The sequence below is a fragment of the Mustelus asterias genome, chromosome 8, assembly GCF_964213995.1.
Source record: "Mustelus asterias chromosome 8, sMusAst1.hap1.1, whole genome shotgun sequence".
Taxonomy (NCBI): domain Eukaryota; kingdom Metazoa; phylum Chordata; class Chondrichthyes; order Carcharhiniformes; family Triakidae; genus Mustelus; species Mustelus asterias.
Window position 1 is genome coordinate 93,500,550 of NC_135808.1, and position 20,955 is coordinate 93,521,504.

Consider the following 20,955-nt stretch of genomic DNA (forward strand, 5'->3'; position numbering starts at 1 on the left):
CAATTAGCATTAAACAGAATCAATAAGTCTTCCGAAGGTATATAATTGTGAGAAGGGTTATAAAAGAAGAGATGGGGCTGATTAGAGACCAAAAGGAAGATTATTACAAGGAGGCAGAAAATATGGCTATGGTAATAACTGAGCACTTTGTTTCCTCCTTTTCCAAGGAACATACTGCCAAAGTCATAGAGAAAGACAAGGTAGATGAGGCACTGGATGGACAAAAAATTGAAAAGGAGGAAGTTTTTGAAAGGTGATTGTACTCAGAGTTGATAAAACACCAGGATCAGATGAGATTCATATCTCTGAAGATGCTGAGGAAAGTAATGGTGGAAATTGCAGACACTAGCCATAATTTTCAAATCCTCCTCAGATACAGAGGCCATGCCAGGGGATGGCAGAATTGCAAATGTTACATCTTTGTTCAAAATAGGTTGTGGATGAGCCCAGCACCTGAAAGCCTGAACAGTTTAATCTTGGTGGTGGGAAAGCTTTTACAAGAAAATTAACCAGCACTTGGACAAATATGGATTAATTAAGGAAGTCCAATCACAGATATGTCAAAGACAAATCAACTTGATTGATTTTTTTGATGAGGTAACAGAGAGGGTTTATGAGGGCAATGCAGCTATGTGATGTAAATGTACTTCCAAAAGACATTTGATTAAATGCCACTTAGCAAGCTTGTCAACAATGTTAAAGCCCATGGAATAAAATGGATAATGGCAATATGGATATAAAATTGATGAGTGACAGGAAGCAGAGATTAATGATGAGAGGTTGTTATTTGGACTGGAGGAAGGTGGGGTTCCCAGCAGTGGGTACTGGAATCACTGCTTTTCTTGATATATATTAATGACCTAGACCTGAGGATGCAGAGGACAATTTCGAAGTTTGCAGCTGACACAAAACCTGGGGGTATTGTGAACCATGAGAAAGACAGTGATAGCATTCAAGAGGGCACAGGCAGGCTTGTGGAATGGGTGGATACGTGGCAGATGAAATTTAATGCAGAGAAATGTGAAATAATATATTTTGATAGAAAGAATGAGGGGAGGCAAAACAAAATAAACAATACAATTCTAAAGAGGATGCAGGAGCAGAGATATATGCACAAATCATTGAAGGTGGCAGGACAAGTTGAGAACGTGGTTAATAAGGAATCCTGTGCTTTATAAATAGTAGCATATAGTGCAAAAACAAGGATGTTACGGTGAACCTTTATTAAACATTGCTTCAACTTAATTATTTTGTCCAATTCTGAGTATCACACTTTAGGGAGAATTTGAAGGCAAGAGTGCGGAAAAGATTTATTAGAATGGTCCCAAGGAATAGATTGGAGAACCTGAGGTTGTTGTCCTTACAGAAGAGAAAGGTTGATAGGATATTTGATAGAGGTGTCCAAAATTATGAGGGGTCGAGACAGACGAGATAAAGAGAAGCTGTTTCCATTTGTGTAAGAGTTGAGAACGTTGGCATTGATTTAACGTGAATGATAAACACACCATAGGCAACATGAGGAAAAACTTTTGTATGCAGCATAGGTTCAGCATCTTGAATGCATGGCTGTGTGCTGGATGCAGATTCAATCATGGCCCAAAAGGGAATTGGATGATTATCTGAAGAGATAAAGTCGCTGTGCTCCAGGGAATGAGTGGTGGAGTGAGACTAGTTGAATTTCTCTTGCAGAGAGCTTGTACTGACATGACAGGCTGAATTGCTTCCTCCTGTGCTGTAAACAATCTAAAATTCTATGTTTATGTGCATGGAAACACAAAAGCATTAACAGAGAATGGGAACAGCTATTAGGTAAATCAAATACAGTTCCTCACAGGCAATGAATGGTTGCACTATTATGGAGGCACTCAACTACTTCAATCTGCTGAGCAACACAGCTCTCCTACAATAAAACTATGCACAATTTTGAACCATCCTGCTTATTAATTCCAATTTACAGTCCATATTTTGGAGATTCCAATAATTTCACAACATTGAATTACAGATCACACTATATAGGAAATAATGTATTCTCTAAATTTAAAACATGCTACGATTCCTGTGGGGCCAAATAACTTATAAAAATAAATTCCAACTTCCTGTGAAAGAATGACATGACAAGGTTTCACATTTCAGATGTTTACTGTAACAAATGACTGAGAGCTAAATAACATCTTTGTTGGTAACTTGTACTTTAAACCAGAGAGTGGAATACCCCTTATTCTTAGCTCAACTGAGAAAATATGTCACAGCTATATTTTACACTGTCCTTTATGTAGACATTCAAATTTCTCACATTCACTCCCAATTGATTCTTAGCTCCAAAGGGTTTGTTCCTGTTCTTTTCTTGTCTCAGCCTGGTAACTTGCAATCTTTTTTCCTAATGACTCTTTCTCTAGCCCATTATTTCAGCCCCGTTTTAACATAGGATAAATTTTACCTTTCCCATCTGAGCGCAAGCTCCCACCCACATTCCTACATGGCAAACCATCAAAATATTTTAGTTTCTAGCTTCTTCCTCTACCCAGATCCAGGCACATTGTCTATGATATTCAGTGATATTCTAGAAAAAATTGTAACCTGATTTTTACAATGGCTTCCTCTAAATCCTTCCCTATGACAATATGAATCACACAGGCCTTGTATCTATGTAGAAATGATAATTAACTATTGTTGAGTACCCAATTTTCTTTTATTTTGAAATCAACTGGATAGTTTAAAGCAGAACTATTTACCTAACCTCTCAACATTTTTCTGGTATTCTGGAGGTCCACAGTCTCCACTGTTGACACACAGGCGACTGCCATTGCCACCAGTATAAATATCTTTCCAGCAAACAATCTGTAACTTCCTTTGATCTCTAACAATTGAACCACCCAGGCTTACGGTTAGGCAGACTTCAAAACAGGTCACATGACTTTCTTCATTTTTTCTTAAATTTAAAGGCAGAGACTAGAAAACATAACAATCTTATAAACCTCATAATTGTAACACTTTATATCTGTTCTTCTGATTTTCAGTTCTCTTTTGAACAAGTATTTAGTTATTATTCATCCAGCGCATTTCTACAGCAGTTTTGATGGAGCTCTACACTACAGATCCACTACTCTGTACAAGTGAAATGCTTCTAAAATACAACTTTGCATCATCTGAGTTTTGTGTTAATCTTATTTAGTTTTACTGTGCAGTTCAAGTTGAATAACATATTTACATCCTGGCCAGAATCTTATCACCATTCATGCCAGTGGGATTTTCTCATCCTGCTGCAGTGAACAGAGATTTGATTGGCCGCCAGATTCTCCAAACTTGCTGCAGCAGGATTGTAAGCAGGAACAGCAGGTAAGATCGCGCCCCCTACTTTTTAATACCTCTCACAACTTTTAGGACCAAATCTATGATTCCTCGTTTAATCCTTTTGTTTCCACTTATGTATCTCTTTCAACCACTTATCAACGTCCCTTTAAAGGCAAAGGACCTGATGTTGCACACAATGTCCAAAATGTAGTTAGATTGATTCTTTATGTAAGGTTACAATAATCATTACAAATGCCATTGAGATGCATTCGGATAGTAGTTAATATCTGCAGTCTGTTATGGAGTATGAAAAATCATCTCATCTAGGCCTGTCTTACATTTAGACATTTACACTGAAACTGCCCTTTAAGAGACCTATATATCAAAACCAAAGTCAATAGATCCTGACATTGCCAACATTATTTGAAAATAGAATCTCACATTTTAAAATTCATATATATTGATCTGATATCTCCTTCTCTCTATATATATATATATATTACCAGCAGAGCTGATCATTTTGAATCTCTATATCTTGCTTTCAATATACCATGATTCTATTTGAAAATATTGATAGAGTAAGGTTTCTTGCTAAAAGGTCATGAATGTTACTGATATTTTGTTTGAAGAGGTATACGTTTTCAATTGTGAAGCCTGAAAAACTGAATTGGATGTGTTCTCAATTATACGTCTAACAAGATTTGTATATAGAACGTTTCTTCAGTTCATACTGTTGACTCTGATCAAGGAATAAAGAGTTAATTGATTCATTTTCTAACTATGGGTGGAATTTTATGCAGAGGTGGTGGTCCCATGTGAGGATAAAAACCCAAGCCAATTCCAGGGCCCTCAGGCCATTAATTGGCCCAGGGCCGCACTTCTACTCCCATCTGGGCAGGAGCCCCACTCCAAGAACTGTTGACAAATCAAATGGGTTAATCAAACTCGCTAGTCCCAGCACTGGCAGTGGAGGCTACTCCTAGGACTCCATCCAGTCCCCAATGAAAACCATCACTGGGTTTGAGCATCCAGATAAGTCTGGCTGTCCCAGGCCCGGGTGCAGGAGGGAAGGGTGAGGGGACACACAGGAGGGTGAAATACCAATTGGGTGGGGGTCCTCCATTGGACACAGGGCGCCTGAACAGGTGGAGCCCCCAGCTCACAACAATGTTGCCTGATTTCAGCTTTCTGCCTCGCCATGTGGCCTTTCCCCTCCCACACCCCCCCCCCCCGGCGCCTTGCCACTAACAGACCATTAACTGACCACTTAAGGGGCTCAATTAGCCCAAGGGTGGATGGATCACCTGATGTATCCCCAACCTCTGCTAAAATACCAGCAGCAGTGGGTAGGCAACAAGCATAATGCCCCCAAACATGCCACCCGCTTTTATACCTCTCACAGCAGGGGAGACAAAATTCCACCCAATATATCAGTAATATATTACACCTCACTGTCTAGAAGCTAAGTGGGTTAGCAGTGACAAGGATTTATTGTCTGTAGAGCTTGGAGAATAATTTTCTATATTTTTTTGTTTTCCTAACTTTTTTTATTTATCTTTGGCCTCTCCCAGGAATAATTCCCAGGGGAGGAGCAAGGTTAGCTGTGGTAGGAGCATGATAATTTAAAGTATGTACTTTCAATTATAGATGTGGACATAGAAAATCACAATAGAAGTATATAAGTCAGGAAAGGATATATTACTTCAAAATGAGAATCAAATAACATCATCCTTCCTATGTCCAATTATCCCCAGTCTCTAACCCTGCTTCACCTGAAGGTTAAGTTTAAGTTTATTTATTAGTGTCACAAGTAGGTTTACATTAACACTGCAATGAAGTTACTGTGAAAATCCTCCAGTCACCACACTATAGCGGCTGGTCAGGTACACTGAAGGAGAATTTCGCATGGCCATTGCACCTAACCAGCACGTCTTTCAGACTGTGGGAGGAAACCAGAGTACCCGAAGGAAACCCATGCAGACACGGGGAGAACATGCAAACTCCACACAGACAGTGACCCAAGACAGGAATCGGACCCAGGTCTCTGGTGCTGTGAGACAGCAATGCTAACCACCATGCAACCCACATTCTTAATTCCTGTTTTAGCAGAGCCACCAGAGGTTGAAAGTGATATATTTAAACTCTTAGGTTATGCAGACCTCCTATCATCACCTTTTGTCTTCCAATTTTTGTGTCACATTTACTGTCAACTATTTCCCTCATATATTCCTGTATTTACATTTATAATGTAAATTACTAACCTAATCACCTCACATTAATTGCTCAATCCAGTTCCTCAGGTCCAAGAATCCCCTCAACCTTTTTTATGAAAATATAACTTTTCACTGTTTTTTTCCTCAGAGTAGAAATTATTAATCCCAAAATAAGAGTTTAACCAAACCAAAATACTTTAAATGCATATTTCACAAACCATACCATTGAGTTGTCATTTGTGTTCATTAAGCATTGATGAAACTTTTGACTTGATGGTCTCAGCCTCTTCCAAAACTCAGGGCTTGCAGTTGATATTTTTGCCCAGGGCTGTGGCTCTGTGAGGTGAATTTGGATTGTGCAGTCTGAGCATATGCAGTGCACATAATTTCCCTGGAGTACCCTTCAACCAGCCATACTGAAGAATATGTTTTTCTTTGTTTGAAGAAATCCTATCGAAAAATATCAAAAGCTTCACTGTGATAAAATTCAAGTAAATCTTTTAGCAAAAATTCACAGAGAGGCTCCGTGTGCATATGAGAGGGGTACAAATGACAGGAATCTAGTTGCAAACCTGTTGTTGCTTTTCCTTTTGTGTCTATGACTATAATTCCTACATTATAATTAGGTGGAGATGCCGGTGTTGGACTGTGGTGGGCACAGTAAGAAGTATCACAACACCTGGTTAAAGTCCAACCTGCTGGACTAGGTTAAAGTCCAACCTGTTGGACTTTAACCTAGTATTGTGAGACTTCTTACTGTACATTATAATGGGGAGAGCACTTCAGAAGTGCTAATTGGCTGTAAAGAGCTTTAGGATGTCCTGAAGTTGTGCAAGTCTTCTTTCCATTAAATTTTAGAAAATGAAACAGAAAAATGGGATGGTGTAAGGAGGGCGAAGTAAATGTATTTTTCTTCAAATGAGGTTCCTACAAGTTAATAAAATCTGCAGTTGCGTTTTCCTCATTACCTGTTGCATCGTTGTTGTTGACAGTGGTGGCACAGTGGTTAGCACAGAGGGTACACAGTTCAATTCTGGGTGACTGGGGAGGGTGAGCCTGCGTAAGATGCTCTGTTGGAGAGACAGTGCAGACTGATGGGCTGAATGTCCTTCTGCGATGTAGGGGTTCTATGATAACTCTATGGGTGGGATTTTCTGGCCTCGCTCTCCCCAAAACTGGAAAATCCACCCGAGGTCAATGAGCCTTTCCATAGTCCACCCCTTGCCTGCTCTGATTCCCATGGCAGGTGGGACGGTAAAATTCACCCCTATGACTCTACAAAGGTCAATGATAATTGCACTTTTGAGACAGAGATTTTAATGTCTAACAGCCGGATACATAGAGAGGGATGGATAGAGAGGGAAGGACACAAGTCAAAAACAAAGTGGGCAGTTTCTGCCCCCACCCATTCAGATTTGATTTATGTTAAAGTTGTTGGATTTTGAAGGTAAACAAAGCCTCTGAGAAAAGCATATAGGAAGGAAGAGTAGAATGAGCAGTGGAAATGGAGAAAGAAACTTGTTGAGGGTGAGAGGGGCCCATTAGAAATTTAGCAGCTGCCCTTGTGGAGAGTGAGCAAGAGTGGAGTAAGTGGCTGGGGGTGGTAACAGTGACAGAAATCATGGAGAAAGAAATGAGAATGGAGCTGCATTTCCCTCCACAACCCCCACCCTAAATGTAGCCAGAAGTTCTTGGTGAATTGTTCCTTGTCGCACTGTTTTAAATTACCCATCATCTCCCACCCCAAATAAAAGGAAAAGAAAAGACAGAGAGAAAACCAAAAAGAAGAGCTAAACAAAGAAAAGCAGGAAAGAAAAGAAAAATAGAGTCAGAACCTAAGAGAAAAAAAGGGGGAAAAAAACACAAAAAAGGCAATGCAAAGCAGTCAGGTAAGAGAGGTCACATTGTCTGATTTATTGGGTGCAACCACAGACTATCAATATTTAATATATTAAATTTCTACACTGACATATGGTTCATGTTATACTTTCCCATTACATAAATTCCTATGACCACATTTTAATTGAGATTGCCCATGAAAGCATGCCATACTGTAATTACACCCTACCACCAGTGGTGATACTCCAGTGCCCTCAGTTGACATCGCCTGCTTATCAGAAGCTGTACACTCCAATCAACTTTACTTCTCTTCTTTTAAGTTTTGCTATTTGGCTATAAATAAAGTCATCTTAAAATATGATATAAAAACAGAGATACAATATATGACCTTTAAATCACATGCAGAAATACTTGTGTCTTACAAAAATGAAAACAAAGAGTGTACAGCTATCATCTTTGATATAAGAAAAATAAACTAGCCACAAGTAAATAATGACACAATTAAGCTCTGCATTCTGGCAGAAACAATCGACAATGTATGGTTTTGCTTCAATACTAACTGCAGAAAACAATCAGAGAATGGAATGCAGTCTTTGAGACTTCTCACTGTGAGAGCTAACATCTACTATGCAAAGATGACAATTAACACATACAATGTATATCACACCAGATATGACACTGTAACAATCCTCCAAAACATCATGTAATTTCACCCATGGACATGTGAATGCTATGAATATGATAGCTGGAAAAAATACCTCAAAGAAATATGACCTAACAGAAACAAAGTTCAGAGTCAGTAAGCTGATTATCATTTTGTCCAGTCCCACACCCTGCACAAACCTAGTACAGGAGGTACTTTATGCTAAAAATGATATTGAGATCCAAAGATGATTGGCAGCAGAACAGCAAACAAGATTTGGGAAAGAGCTGCAAATCGCATTAGATGATATTGAGGTATGGGCCCACAGTCAAATCATATGCAAACTGAAAGCAAAACTCAGTGCATGTAAGCAAAAATTGCAAAATGAGTGGCAATTTGCTAATGAGAGACCCGGAATTGTGTAATTGTTCTAGTTGTGGGAAAAAATACCACTTTAAAGACTTGGGAATGTTGAAGACTATCAGCATGCTTTAGAACAAAGAACAAAGAACAATACAGCACAGGAACAGGCCCTTCGGCCCTCTAAGCCCGCGCTGCTCCCTGGTCCAAACTAGACCATTCTTTTGTATCCCTCCATTCCCACTCCATTCATATGGCTGTCTAGATAAGTCTTAAACGTTCCCAGTGTGTCCGCCTCCACCACCTTGCCTGGCAGCGCATTCCAGGCCCCCACCACCCTCTGTGTAAAATATGTCCGTCTGATATCTGTGTTAAACCTCCCCCCCTTCACCTTGAACCTATGACCCCTCATGAACGTCACCACCGACCTGGGGAAAAGCTTCCCACCGTTCACCCTATCTATGCCTTTCATAATTTTATACACCTCTATTAAGTCTCCCCTCATCCTCCGTCTTTCCAGGGAGAACAACCCCAGTTTACCCAATCTCTCCTCATAACTAAGCCCCTCCATACCAGGTAACATCCTGGTAAACCTCCTCTGTACTCTCTCCAAAGCCTCCACGTCCTTCTGGTAGTGTGGCGACCAGAACTGGACGCAGTATTCCAGATGCGGCCGAACCAACGTTCTATACAACGTTCTATACATCTTTATCAAACAAATAAAGTGGGAGATGTATTCACTCAAAGGAAAAGACAAAAATGGATCACTGGAACTCACATTCATATAGTAGCTTTAACAGGGTTAAATATCCCAAGCTGCTGCACAGGAGTGTAATATAACAACAGTTGACACCAAACCAAAGAAGGAAATATTAGGGCAGGTGGATGAAAGACTGACTGAAGAGATAAGTTCTAAAATAAATCTTAAAGGACAAGAGAACAGTAAAGCCTTAAGAAAGTAATTCCAGAAATTAAGCCACAGACGACTGAAGACACATCCAGCAATGTGGGGGGCAAAGAGATTGGAGGATAAACAAGAAACTAGAGTTAGAGAAATGCAGAGCTCTTGGATGGTGGCAGGACTGGACAACTATGCAGAGATAAGGACGGAATTCAACGCAAGGATGAACATTTTAAAATCAAGGTATTAATGGACTGAGTACCATTGCAGGTCAGCAAGCATAGGGGCTTAGGGTGAGAAAGACTTGGCGGAGATTAGGATATGGACAGCATCATTTTGGATTATTTCAAATATATGGAAGATGGGCGGCAGGACAGAAAAGATATTGAATTGTTCAGTCCAGTGATGACAAAGTACAGATGAGATTTTCAACAGCAGTTAAGCTAAGGCAGGGGTAGAGACAGGGAATATTATGGGGGTGGATGCCAGCAGTCTTTGTGATAGTAGGATATGGTTATGTTAAGCTCAGCTGGAATCTCAGTTCAGGGTCAAACATGAAACCATGATTTCAAACAGCCTAATACTGAGGCCTGGGAAGGAAATGTAATAGTAGCAGGGGAATGGAGTTTCTAACGGGGAATGAATACAATGGCTTTGGTCATCCCAGTATTTAATTGGGAAAAATTGTATCCCATTAAGAACTGGATGGTAGGCAAGTAGTCTGACAACACAAAGGCAACGGAAGGACTGAGATAGATAGCCATGAATTCGAGCTAGATGTCATAAGGGTACGTGAGGCTGTTGTTGCCAAGGGGCAGATTGTAAATAAGAAATAGAAGGGATTAAGGATTGATCTTTGGAAACTTTCAGAAGCAACACTCTGGGGACAGGAAGAGAAACAATTGAAAAAGATTATTTTGATGCACCTGGATAGGTAAAAGTGGAAACAGGCATGGCAGTCCCAGTCAGCTAAAAACAGTAGGGTGTTGTAGAAGGATGTGTGACAAAACTGCATAGAGGTCTGCAGAAGGGGTACATCACAGCAGTCCAGGGGTTACAGAGGGTGCCATTGATGACTTTGATTGGAACTGTTTCAATGCAGTTTTAGAGCAGAAAAATGATTAGAGGGGTTAAAGCATGGAGTTACAAGTAAGATGAGTACCAGTTTGGAAGATACATTCAATATCACTGGGGAGAAAAAAGTGATTGGAGATTTGATGATAGTTTCTTAGGTCAGAGGAGTCAAGGGTAGATTTTTTTGAGGGTCGGGGGGTGGGGGTGTTAAAGAGTGAAGATGACAGTACCTGTGGGAGATAGAACAATTTGCTCCAGCAATATCCACTAACATAAGGGCCTCAGAGGGATGTGAGTGGTCAGGAGTTTTGTGGGAATAGTATTGTGAAAGTCAGAGGTGGATGAGTTTAGAGAGCGCATGAGGGGTGATAGAAGAGGAACTACAGAGAGAGATGAATATTTAATGCTCGGCACAGGGGAACTTTGGGGGACGAAGCATAGTGCAGCAGAAACTGTAAAATGAATGATCACAATTTCAGCAGGAAGGAAAACCATAAGCTCATTGGAGGTGAGGATGGATTCAACAGAGAGAAGGTTTAAGACCTGAAAGGCAGAACATGCAAGTAGGCAGAATGGACTGTAAATGATGAAAGGATCCATTAGGAATTGAAAAGGCATAAATAGGGATAAGATTAGGAAGTTAAAAGGAGTACAATAAGTTGATAAACAATAGATTTGGAACCAACAGCAGAGAGAGGGAAATCAAGACTGTATGCAAAATAAGAAAGTTTCAATTCCCAAACTCCAAATAGTATTGAAAAGGTTTCACTGCTAAATTCAGATTTAGACTTGGTTGAGTACTGAGACACTGGATGGAATTCTCCCACACCCCCACCGGCGAGTTTGATAGCGGGAGTTGGGGGAGAATATGGTGAGAGGCCCAGAAATCATTTTTACACCGCATGAATTTACAGCAGGATGTTCCGCTGGTTCCCACTATGGCAAGTTAGAAAAGTCGCCAGAGACCAATGTGAAACTAACTTGCATTCCGCTAAAGGGATGCAGATGAAGACCCAACACCATATGCCTGATTCTGCACAATGTTGCTGGGAAAACACACTGACATGAAACACGTTTGGAACAATATAGGGACTCATCTGAACAATGTCTGAGGCTGCCTCTGGAGTTCCGGATGGAGACCGACAGCAACCATAGATTCCAGAACACCGCCTCAGTGGATCAGGGAAGCATCTTCATGTGGACCTTCCAGATTAGGTGTCCTGGAGGAGGCCCAACTTCCAGATTCGGAATGTTCCTGGAGATTCATCTTCTTTCTCAGGCGGTCCATCTTCTAGCCGCAGAGTACGCCTGAAGATCTATCTTCATTTTCAGGTCCAATTTTTTTCTTCAATCGTGGGTCAGTGATGTTGGGTGCCTTTTCAATGTGGCGGCCAGGTAGGGTAGTAGACTACATGTGATCCGTCCTGCCTCACCAAGGAACATGGTGAAAAGCAGCTGGGTGCATAATTAATGAGTTTGCGCTGGAAGATTTGCTATGTTTTCCTGTCGACAGTGTGACACACTCTACAAGTCCTGCCATAGGACCTCATCTCAAAATGGGAGAATTCCAACCCCTGTTGTTTAATTTTATAAATAGTACATCATGGTTGACAAAAAGTACGCCAATATGTATGAGTGATTTCTATTATTCATGGGAACACAAGTTTGAGTGTCAGTATTTTGGAGATTATATAATAAACTGAAACAAATGGTGAAGGGAGAGTAGACATTATTTGCACTCAGAATATTTATCCAGAATTATATTTCCCTTGTGTAGATATTTACCATCACAATATAGATTTATAAAAGTAATAATCTTTGCATTGTACTGAAATAAATTATTGATGTTGTTATTGGAAATTGAAATGGTGTCGCTTCACCCTTTCAAACTGGAAACAAACAAGTTTTATGCTCTGACGAAGGGTCATCCAGACTCAAAATGTTAGCTCTATTCTTTCTCCACAGATGCTGTCAGACCTGCTGAGATTTTCCAATATTTCCAGTTTTGGGTCAAGTTTTGTATAAAATATGTTTCTAGGCACCATGCAATTCTGGGAGACATTTACATTTTTCAAAGATCCAAAATGGAGCTACATTAAGAATTTAAATGTAGAATTTTAGCTCAATGAGTTATAACACATTCTCAAGTTTAAGATACGTCAATTATGGTGACTAGTACCTTCTGGCAAAATGCAAAGTTATGAATACTTACATATCACACCCCTAATTATTAGTAGACTGAATCTATGATGGAGTAATGATTGAAGGTATACTCTTAGACTTATAATGGGACCACTGTCACCAATTGCTGACATTTGTGTTGTGGTAGAGAAGCAACCCCTTTGTGTCAAAGCACCAGACAGGATGCATGACCTCAGGGTATCCCAAAGCACTTTAGAACTAATAACATACTTTTGAAATGTAGTCGTTGTTGTTGTGCATAAAGCTACATTGATTTTAATTAAAGTTTAAACAAATCCCTTTTAAAATGTTTAAATAAAGAATTTGCAAACATATTTTGAAAAATGTGTTTCGATAAGTAGGTTTACAACAGGCCTCATAATTCAACCAGCACCAATCCAACGTTAATATATTCAATTCTCTATTTTTCCATTTTTGTTTCCAGAAATCTACCTTCAATACCTGAAGACTTAGATGGCCAAAAACTGCTGAGTTTTCTGTGCTTATTATGTCAAACTCACAGTCCTTGTTCTCCAGCTCTTGTATCTCCATGATAAGTCATGTGAGTGTACTGCCTACATATCACATTCTTTACCTCTGACCATAAGCATAGAGGCTTGAGCTGAATGACTCAACTGCTCTGCTACTGGGCAATTCCTTTCCATCAATAATTTTCTCTAAACAAGGTTCTGTTTGATTGCTAGAATGCACGTGCTTAATTTGGCCTAGAAAATTATTCAATTTGTTTGCCATGGCTATTTTTTTTGCAAAATCAACAACTTAAGATAAACAGCTGATGATGAATAAGTTAAACAAAACGTCAGTTTTTTTTTAATCTGTCATAAAGGCCAGGATATATTTCTTTTTTGTTGTTTGCATTGATCCCAAACCATATGTCCCGTGAGCCTGCCTGTTTTCCAGATGGCGAATTCACTGTAGCAGAGCTAGTTCACAGTAGTGTTGATAGAGCGCTCTCTACTGTCTGTCTGACAACACACAGCAATCTTACATTGCTTCCTCTTTCTCCATCTTGTTATGCAAACCCCGTTTGAAACACATTTGAAGTAGGTGGGATTGTGACAGTAGGAATTTCCAAGTTTCAAATTGTTCAGGGAAAGAAAGTGCAGGTTAATATAATACCTTAGCATATCTTCAGCTTTGTACCTAACTAGCTAATGCGCATATTTTTCCTGATGCACGAATATGATTAAAGAGGAGGCAGAGTTTAGTCCATGCAACTTATCTCAATATTTAAGGTGTTGGAAGGGATGAGCTCCATTATTTAAAAAAGATGGATTCCGAGAAAATAAAACACATTTGAATTAATGGTTCTAAGCATTATTTATACATTGCGGTAAGCAACTTTGCAACAATGGTATTAGTATCAAAGGCGAAATTGTGGTGCACCAGGGATTTCTGTTGTATTTTAAAAGCATTGAGACAGTCTGCAAAACTTACCTTTTGCAACGTTGTCTAATTGACAGGGTGACATAATGCAACATGTTAGAAAAGTGTGTTTTTACATTAATTTGCCGGAGAAACGATGGAGGCTTCAGACAGGTTCCTATTGAGAGTGCAAATGATAGTGTTGCTTCTCTGTATTGTAACGAGTAACAAGTGACACGTCAAATCCACCTAGAAAATATTCGTGTTCACTCGTTTCATTACCGAAGAGTTGTCGTTTTGAAACGAGTAAGAGAATAGTGTGTCGGGCAAGTGGGGAAAGGTTCCAAAACTCAGAAAAACTCAGAAGCACAGCTTGGCCTGGACAACTGCAAAATACACATTTAATTATTGAAAACAAGCTATTTGCTTAGAGCTGTGATCATTGTATTAGTTATGGCATGATTTACATAAGCATGATTAGATATCGATGTAGTTAGTATATTGCAGATAGAACAACAGCCATCTAAATCTATTTTGCGACAAGTTTATTCTGGGTGAACTCGATTTAAGATAGTTTGCTGACATTTGGTTCAGAGCACTTGTTGTATATTTATTAGGCTAATTTTTCGGCCAAGTCCTATGCCTATTTATATAAATTCGTGTGTGTTCTGTGTTTATTGATGTAAATATTGTTGTATCGAATATTTACTTAACGCTTTTGGTTGCCCAGAATTAATGTGCTAGCAGTGTCACCGGGTTTTGCCAACTCCATTGTGTTATCAAAACATATTATTTTAATAAAATAATAAAGGAGAACCTACTAATCTTGGAACGATCGCCGAGCGCTGCAAGTTGGCCGTTTCACTTCAGGAGCTGCAGAATTCATTGAGGAAAGTTAGATGTTTCAGTACGATCCCGAGCTGTTCAATGCCCGTGAGATTACGTGTGGCCAGAGGCAGAAGTTAGCGTGGTTTATCTCACTGATAATAAGGTCATGGTTTAGTTGGTGGCATTCTTTTTGCTGGTTTTGGCAAGACTGTGTTGCTTATTTTGGCATTTTTTTTGTCTTGGTGTCTAGGTCTGTTTAGTATTTTAGTTCTCTTCCTAAGACACTAGGTAGCCCTGGGAAAGCTGAATTGCATCCATCAGAAGAGGTCGGATATTCCTCTTTGCAAGGAGAACGGTTTTGATGTGGACATCTAGGCAATTGATTTTTTTTCCGGGGGGCGGGGTAGTTCGGAGGTGCAGTTGGAGGGAGGGTTGAATCCTCAATTTATTAAAAATCATAGAATCGTAGAAAATTTACGGCACAAAAGGAGCTCATTCCACTCTTCCCTTTTTTGGCGGGAAAAGAGTTACCCAGCTTAATCCCACTATCAAATTCTTGATCCATAACCCAGCACTTCAACTGCACATCCAAGTAGTCGTTTTTTTAATGTGAGGGTTTCTGCTTCCATCACCCTTTCAGGCAATTGGTTCCACACCCGCCCCCATTTCTTTCTGGATGAAATGGACCATTTTAGAATAAAATGTGCTTTAGAGAGGTTGCCCAGAAATGCCTTGACAGCGTCTGGAGTGTGTCTGTTAACTGACAATTCACCAACATACAAGCAGGAAATGGCATGGTCTATCTACTCCGGTGCAATCAGGCCAAGTCAACATGACGCTTATCTGTGCATTGTGCTGTTATCAGTGAAAACGGAGCTAAAGTTTACTTTGTCGACAACCAAAACAAAAAGAAAACTCACACTTATATAAGGCCTTTCAAGGCCTTGTCACGTCTCCAGACGATTTACAGTACTTCTGAAGTGTAGTGGTTGCTACAATGTAGGGAAGAGATCTTGGCCCATCATCAAAATATAGTGTTAAAATGCCCCCTACCATCAGAAGAATTGTGTTATGAATATAATCATGCTGACAGTAACTAGATGTATTGTTCCTGAATGAAGTGAATGGAAGGCTTACACCAGCGTTGACTCATGAGTACTAACACTTAGTCACCTCCACCTTCAGAAACACTTATGCATCTGCAGCTAACAGGTGTCCTGTGAACTGGGCCTCTTGCAATTCGACAGACATCTGTGCGTGGTTGAGGCGATAATAAAGGAAGGTTGAACATTCGCTCATTTTGTTGTCAGGAGTTGCCAGGAACTCACAATTTCTCCTAACTTTAAAACAACCATTGAGAAGAAGTGTATGAGCACTGGATGGACATCTTAAAACAGGGTTCTGTTGTTGGGCTGGAGTTATACTGGTGAAGTAGCAGATGTGAAGAGGACTTTCTGGAGAAGCTCTCACAAAGCTTGGTTTCCATGCATAATAAATGCCTTTCTCCCACAATAATGGGACTTCCTTGGGCAAATACACTGACGTGCACTCACAACACCAATTTAGATGCACGAACCTCACACACACACACACAACTCTCGCATTGTTCTGTCAAGATGCTCAGTCGCAGACAAATGGCAGTATAACTCAATTCCGAATCAGATTTCAGCACGGTGGAACACTGTTGTCTCACAGCACCAGGGACCCGGGTTCAATTCCGGCCTTGGGTGACTGTGAAGAGTTTGCACGTTCTCCCCGTGCGTGAATTTCCTCTGCGTGTTCCGTTTTCTCCCACAATCCAAAGATGTGCAGGTTAGGCGCATTGGCCATGCTCAATTGCCTCTTAGTGTCCCAAGATGTTTGGGGATTAGCGGGGTAAATATGCGAGGTTGGGCTTGGGTAAAATGTTCTGCCGGTGAGTCGGTGCCGATTCGATAGGCCGAATGGTCTCCCTCTGCGCTGATTCTATGATTAATCAAACTATCTGAGACCATTTGAGAACCTTGAAGTGAATATGTTTTATATGGATGTGAGATAGTGACACTCTCGCCCCTATTTTCTTAATATTAAAGAGAAAGTCGAGGGGAGTTAGAGCTCTGCTTGTGCATTCAAGCGCGCACATCGCCACTCAGATACTGCTCCGAAACCGGCAACTGCGTTAGAGTTTCAAAGATAGCCCCAATGTCACACGCCAATTTAAACTCACACGCTTCTCGGATATTCATTCATGCAGATTGAGATCCACTCATTCATATTCAACTACACACATTCGCACTACAAATGCACACTTCAATAATACTTATCCACTCAAGTGGCTCTCGCTGATATGCGCGTTGTCACTTTCATTTAACTTGTCAAACCTGTAGGAATTATTTCACTCTCCTACAATCAAACATTCCTAAAAATGCATTCTCGCGTGAACACGAGGGCAGGGCTCGCAACACGAATATTGCTAACATTGACAAGATTTTCAATCGTTTACGTTTATCTCATACACATACACACCCTGCAAGCCCTTCCTCCAAGACACAGAAGCAAACGTGTATGCACTCCTGTCACAGGCATATTCTTGCATTCACACATACACACACATTGCCTCGCGCACATGAGCACATATTCTTCCCACGTACACTCACTCAGAATTACACACATGAACGTGCTCAGAAACCGAGGTATGCTCATTCTTCCCCCCCTCCCCTCATCACACACACACCTCCCACCATGCACTCCAATGCATGCATAAAATACCAAGATCCTGTACCTGTAGCGCGAGTTGTCTCTGCCTCTTCGTGGCGCTCTGGCTCTCGTGTTAGTGACAAGTCTTCGAACAATTTTACTGATCCCACTTACTGCCACCACCCGAAGTTAAAATAGCGAATTGTCACAGGCATGCTATATTTGCCGACAGAGTACATCTTCGTTGACTGGAAATAAAACAATTAAAACTTTGAGGAAAAACGCATAATTTCTCATTTTTATCAATAAATAACCAGCATGATAGATATTCTCCGATCAACCACCCACAAAACTTACAGGATACCATTCTATCACAAACTTAACAAACAGAAACATAATAAAGTATGAACTCAGATATTCAAATATAAATGAATTAAATTATTCATTCTCTGCAGCGAAAGAAACAGAAAACTGAGAAATTGGGGCATTTATGTTGAATCGATATAAAGTGATTTTATTATCCAGCAGCCTATATTTATAATTTCAAAGATTTGTGTTTCATCAATTGCAGCCAATGAGTGATATTTTGCATGTAGCAAATGTGTATCTACAATTTAAGGTATTTTAGGATATCATAGATTCTATGATTTAAGATATTTTAGGATATGCCCTATATTTAATATTGAGGATAGTTTACAATGTGTATTGTCCATACGCTCTGTTTAAAATATACCGCGTGTATCCGTTAATTCAGACTATTTGCCATATACAACCTGTTTCCATCCATTATTCCAGATAGTTCACCTTAACACCAGTTTGTCATTTCTATCCTATTCGATATCTTTTAGCATATATTCTTTCTTTACTTACTTAAGGGGTACAATTAACATTTATAAGTGTATTTTAATTTTAATCTCTGGCCATGTTGCTAATGCAATCCGACTGTTGATTTATTTTTGTAAAGTCGCCTTTAAATCGATGACCGAAACAATGTTATATCAGGCTGAATTAAATTACCCAAGAAAATCTCAGGTGTGGATAAATTTATCAATAAGTACACCTAGTGTTCAGGGAGTTATTTTACTAGATTACTTATTAACGCGTGCAGCTAAAATGTTAATTATTGATGCTGACGGTGTTAAGCAAGTTAAAATCGCAGGCTTGCATTTTGTGGACACAACACGGCAGAGCCACATTTTTAATGTGGGCATTTCTTCTGTCAAACGTGTGAAGAGTGACATTTAAATCTCACACAGAAGCCGATGAATTCGGGTCATTATTAGTAAGTCAACAGATAGCACAAACTGCGCGTTACACAAATAAGTTCCAGTAAAGCCGCCGTTGTGTAGTGGTCTGAAATATCCCTCTATCACTTGCATTTCAGTTTGACAAAAGTTTTACAAATGCACATATGTGTGTTGGATTTTTTAAAAAGTAAATATTAAGAAACAACATGCAAAGATGACCTCAATTTTAACATCAACGTAATTGTAATCACACAAAACAGGAGACAATTCCAAATATCATAGGCTTAAAACAAACATCGAGGGTACTGTATTTTATTATTGAACATAATTCCCATGAAATTGGTCTAGTTCCAATACAGTTTGATTAACGTGGCCGGATATATTTGAATAGATAGCATGCATATTATCAACCCATTTAAAAATTCTGTTTAATCTTCAAATTAGCATACAACTCACTTATTTAAAGCAGTACAGCGCTTTATATCATAATATTTCGTGCTTGCCGTTTTAGTTACAATGTTTGACATGATGCAATTTGATTTAATTTAATATTTTCTAAAATGCAAGTTTTGCAAAACAAACCTTGCGGTTATGATGACCTGTATTGCACTTGGTGCTCCTTTATTTCCCTCAAAGCAACTGGTGCTATATTTCATTGATAAGATAGTTAAGTATTTCGATTTGTAAACAATATTATTCCTTGCAGACTATTATAACGTGTAACATTACACGGTATAGCAAAATTTGAACGACGTACTTAAAAAAATAACTTACAAACTATATTATGCAACAATAGTTTTTGCCTAATTTTTAAAGACAAATTATATACAAGCATCATAGCCTGAAAAGAGCAAATCAAAGATGGATATGGTGTTTCATGGTCTTAACCACTTCGTTTGTTGTTATCTGTTCATTATTCTGCGTGTTAACCTTCTGTTTTCGTTGGGTTTTTTATATTCGTTTCGTTGCATGTTTTTGCTGTAAACGTGGGGAAATATTTATTTCCACCAACCGGTGAAAAATTCGTCTCAACCTGCGATTTAATTCGACGGTATCCAATTGTGGAGCTAGCTGTAACAGTCGTCGGAATGCGTTTAATGAAAACATTCAACAATAAATGATTATATCGGAAACGTGTTTACTCTAGGGACCTGCTCTCCCAATGCAAAATCTTATTTATATTTAATGATGTTTGTTTAAAATATTCGATGTCATTTGTCTGTTATCTGACTATTTATAGAAAAAAAAGAATACAGTGCTTAACAACTTCCTGCCAATTTGCCCGGTACGTTCTTCTGTCGTCCTATTCTGCAACTTACTTCGAGAAATACATGAAATCCGTCGTCAATTAAATCCTATCTAATTTGTTTCCTATACTGCCTTAGCTTCTGATTTCAGCTTGTCGGCTGTATTAGTTTGCATTTCGTTTCGTGCATAAAAGAAAGCAAAAAAAAACTTGTTCCCGCAATGAAAGAGTTACTTAATACTTAATTACGGTACAGTCAGTTGGACTGTAATAGTTAATACTTTTCCAACGTTAGCGGTGTGGAGAGGAGGAAAGAGGGAACAATGGCATCAAAATGATCAATTTAATGGTAATCACGGGCTAATCTGCAGTTTGGGAACTTTTCACCTTCAAGTACATGACTAAAATTCAAATGAAGAAATCATGAACAAGAATTACGAAGGAATTCAGTAATCTAACTTAACTTGGAAGCATAGAGTTTCTCGTTTAATTTAATTATAAACATGGATTTAGAGATTAATACGTTCGATTTGATAGTCTTATTTTTAATAATTCATGTTCCAAGAAAATAGAGAAAATGAATAGAGGAATCGGCGCCAAAATGGATAATGAATAATTCATCAATAATAATGCCAGTAATGAAAAATGCAATGCCAATAGTACTGTGGACCAAAACATTGCCCGGAGAATCCTCTCATCCCTCTTAATCAGTGAATTAAAATGTGTAGTCCAAATGGAGTTAATTTTCATTCTGATAGTGTTAGAAAAATATAATGAGTCAAACAAATATCAAAAACTTCAACTCAGTTGTTGATTTCCTGGTTAACTCCGGTATCCATTATTATTAGTACTTACTTTAAGTAAATATTTGAATTGAGTGCGACGCTGCACATTTTAGACTACCAATGAGATATTGCTGTGTCTTTTTACAAAACGAGCATCTTTGAGCATCGTAATATTTGACCTGCCTTTTTGCGTACCTTTTAGAAATATCATTACAAACTTGCCAAAGTTATGATATATGTGGGCGTGTATATTGAACACTAACTTTTCCCAAAAGCTCCAAAGTT

At 39.2% G+C, this 20,955-nt stretch overlaps 1 long non-coding RNA gene across 1 annotated transcript in view; it reads right to left on the reverse strand.

Moving 5' to 3' along the window:
* LOC144497365 (uncharacterized) overlaps positions 1-20,955 on the reverse strand; it is a 38,791-nt gene that overhangs the window by 13,297 nt on the left and 4,539 nt on the right. Inside the window, exon 3 of the long non-coding RNA XR_013498537.1 lies at positions 17,478-17,640. This is a non-coding gene — a long non-coding RNA (uncharacterized LOC144497365). The remainder of the gene's footprint in view (positions 1-17,477; positions 17,641-20,955) is intronic.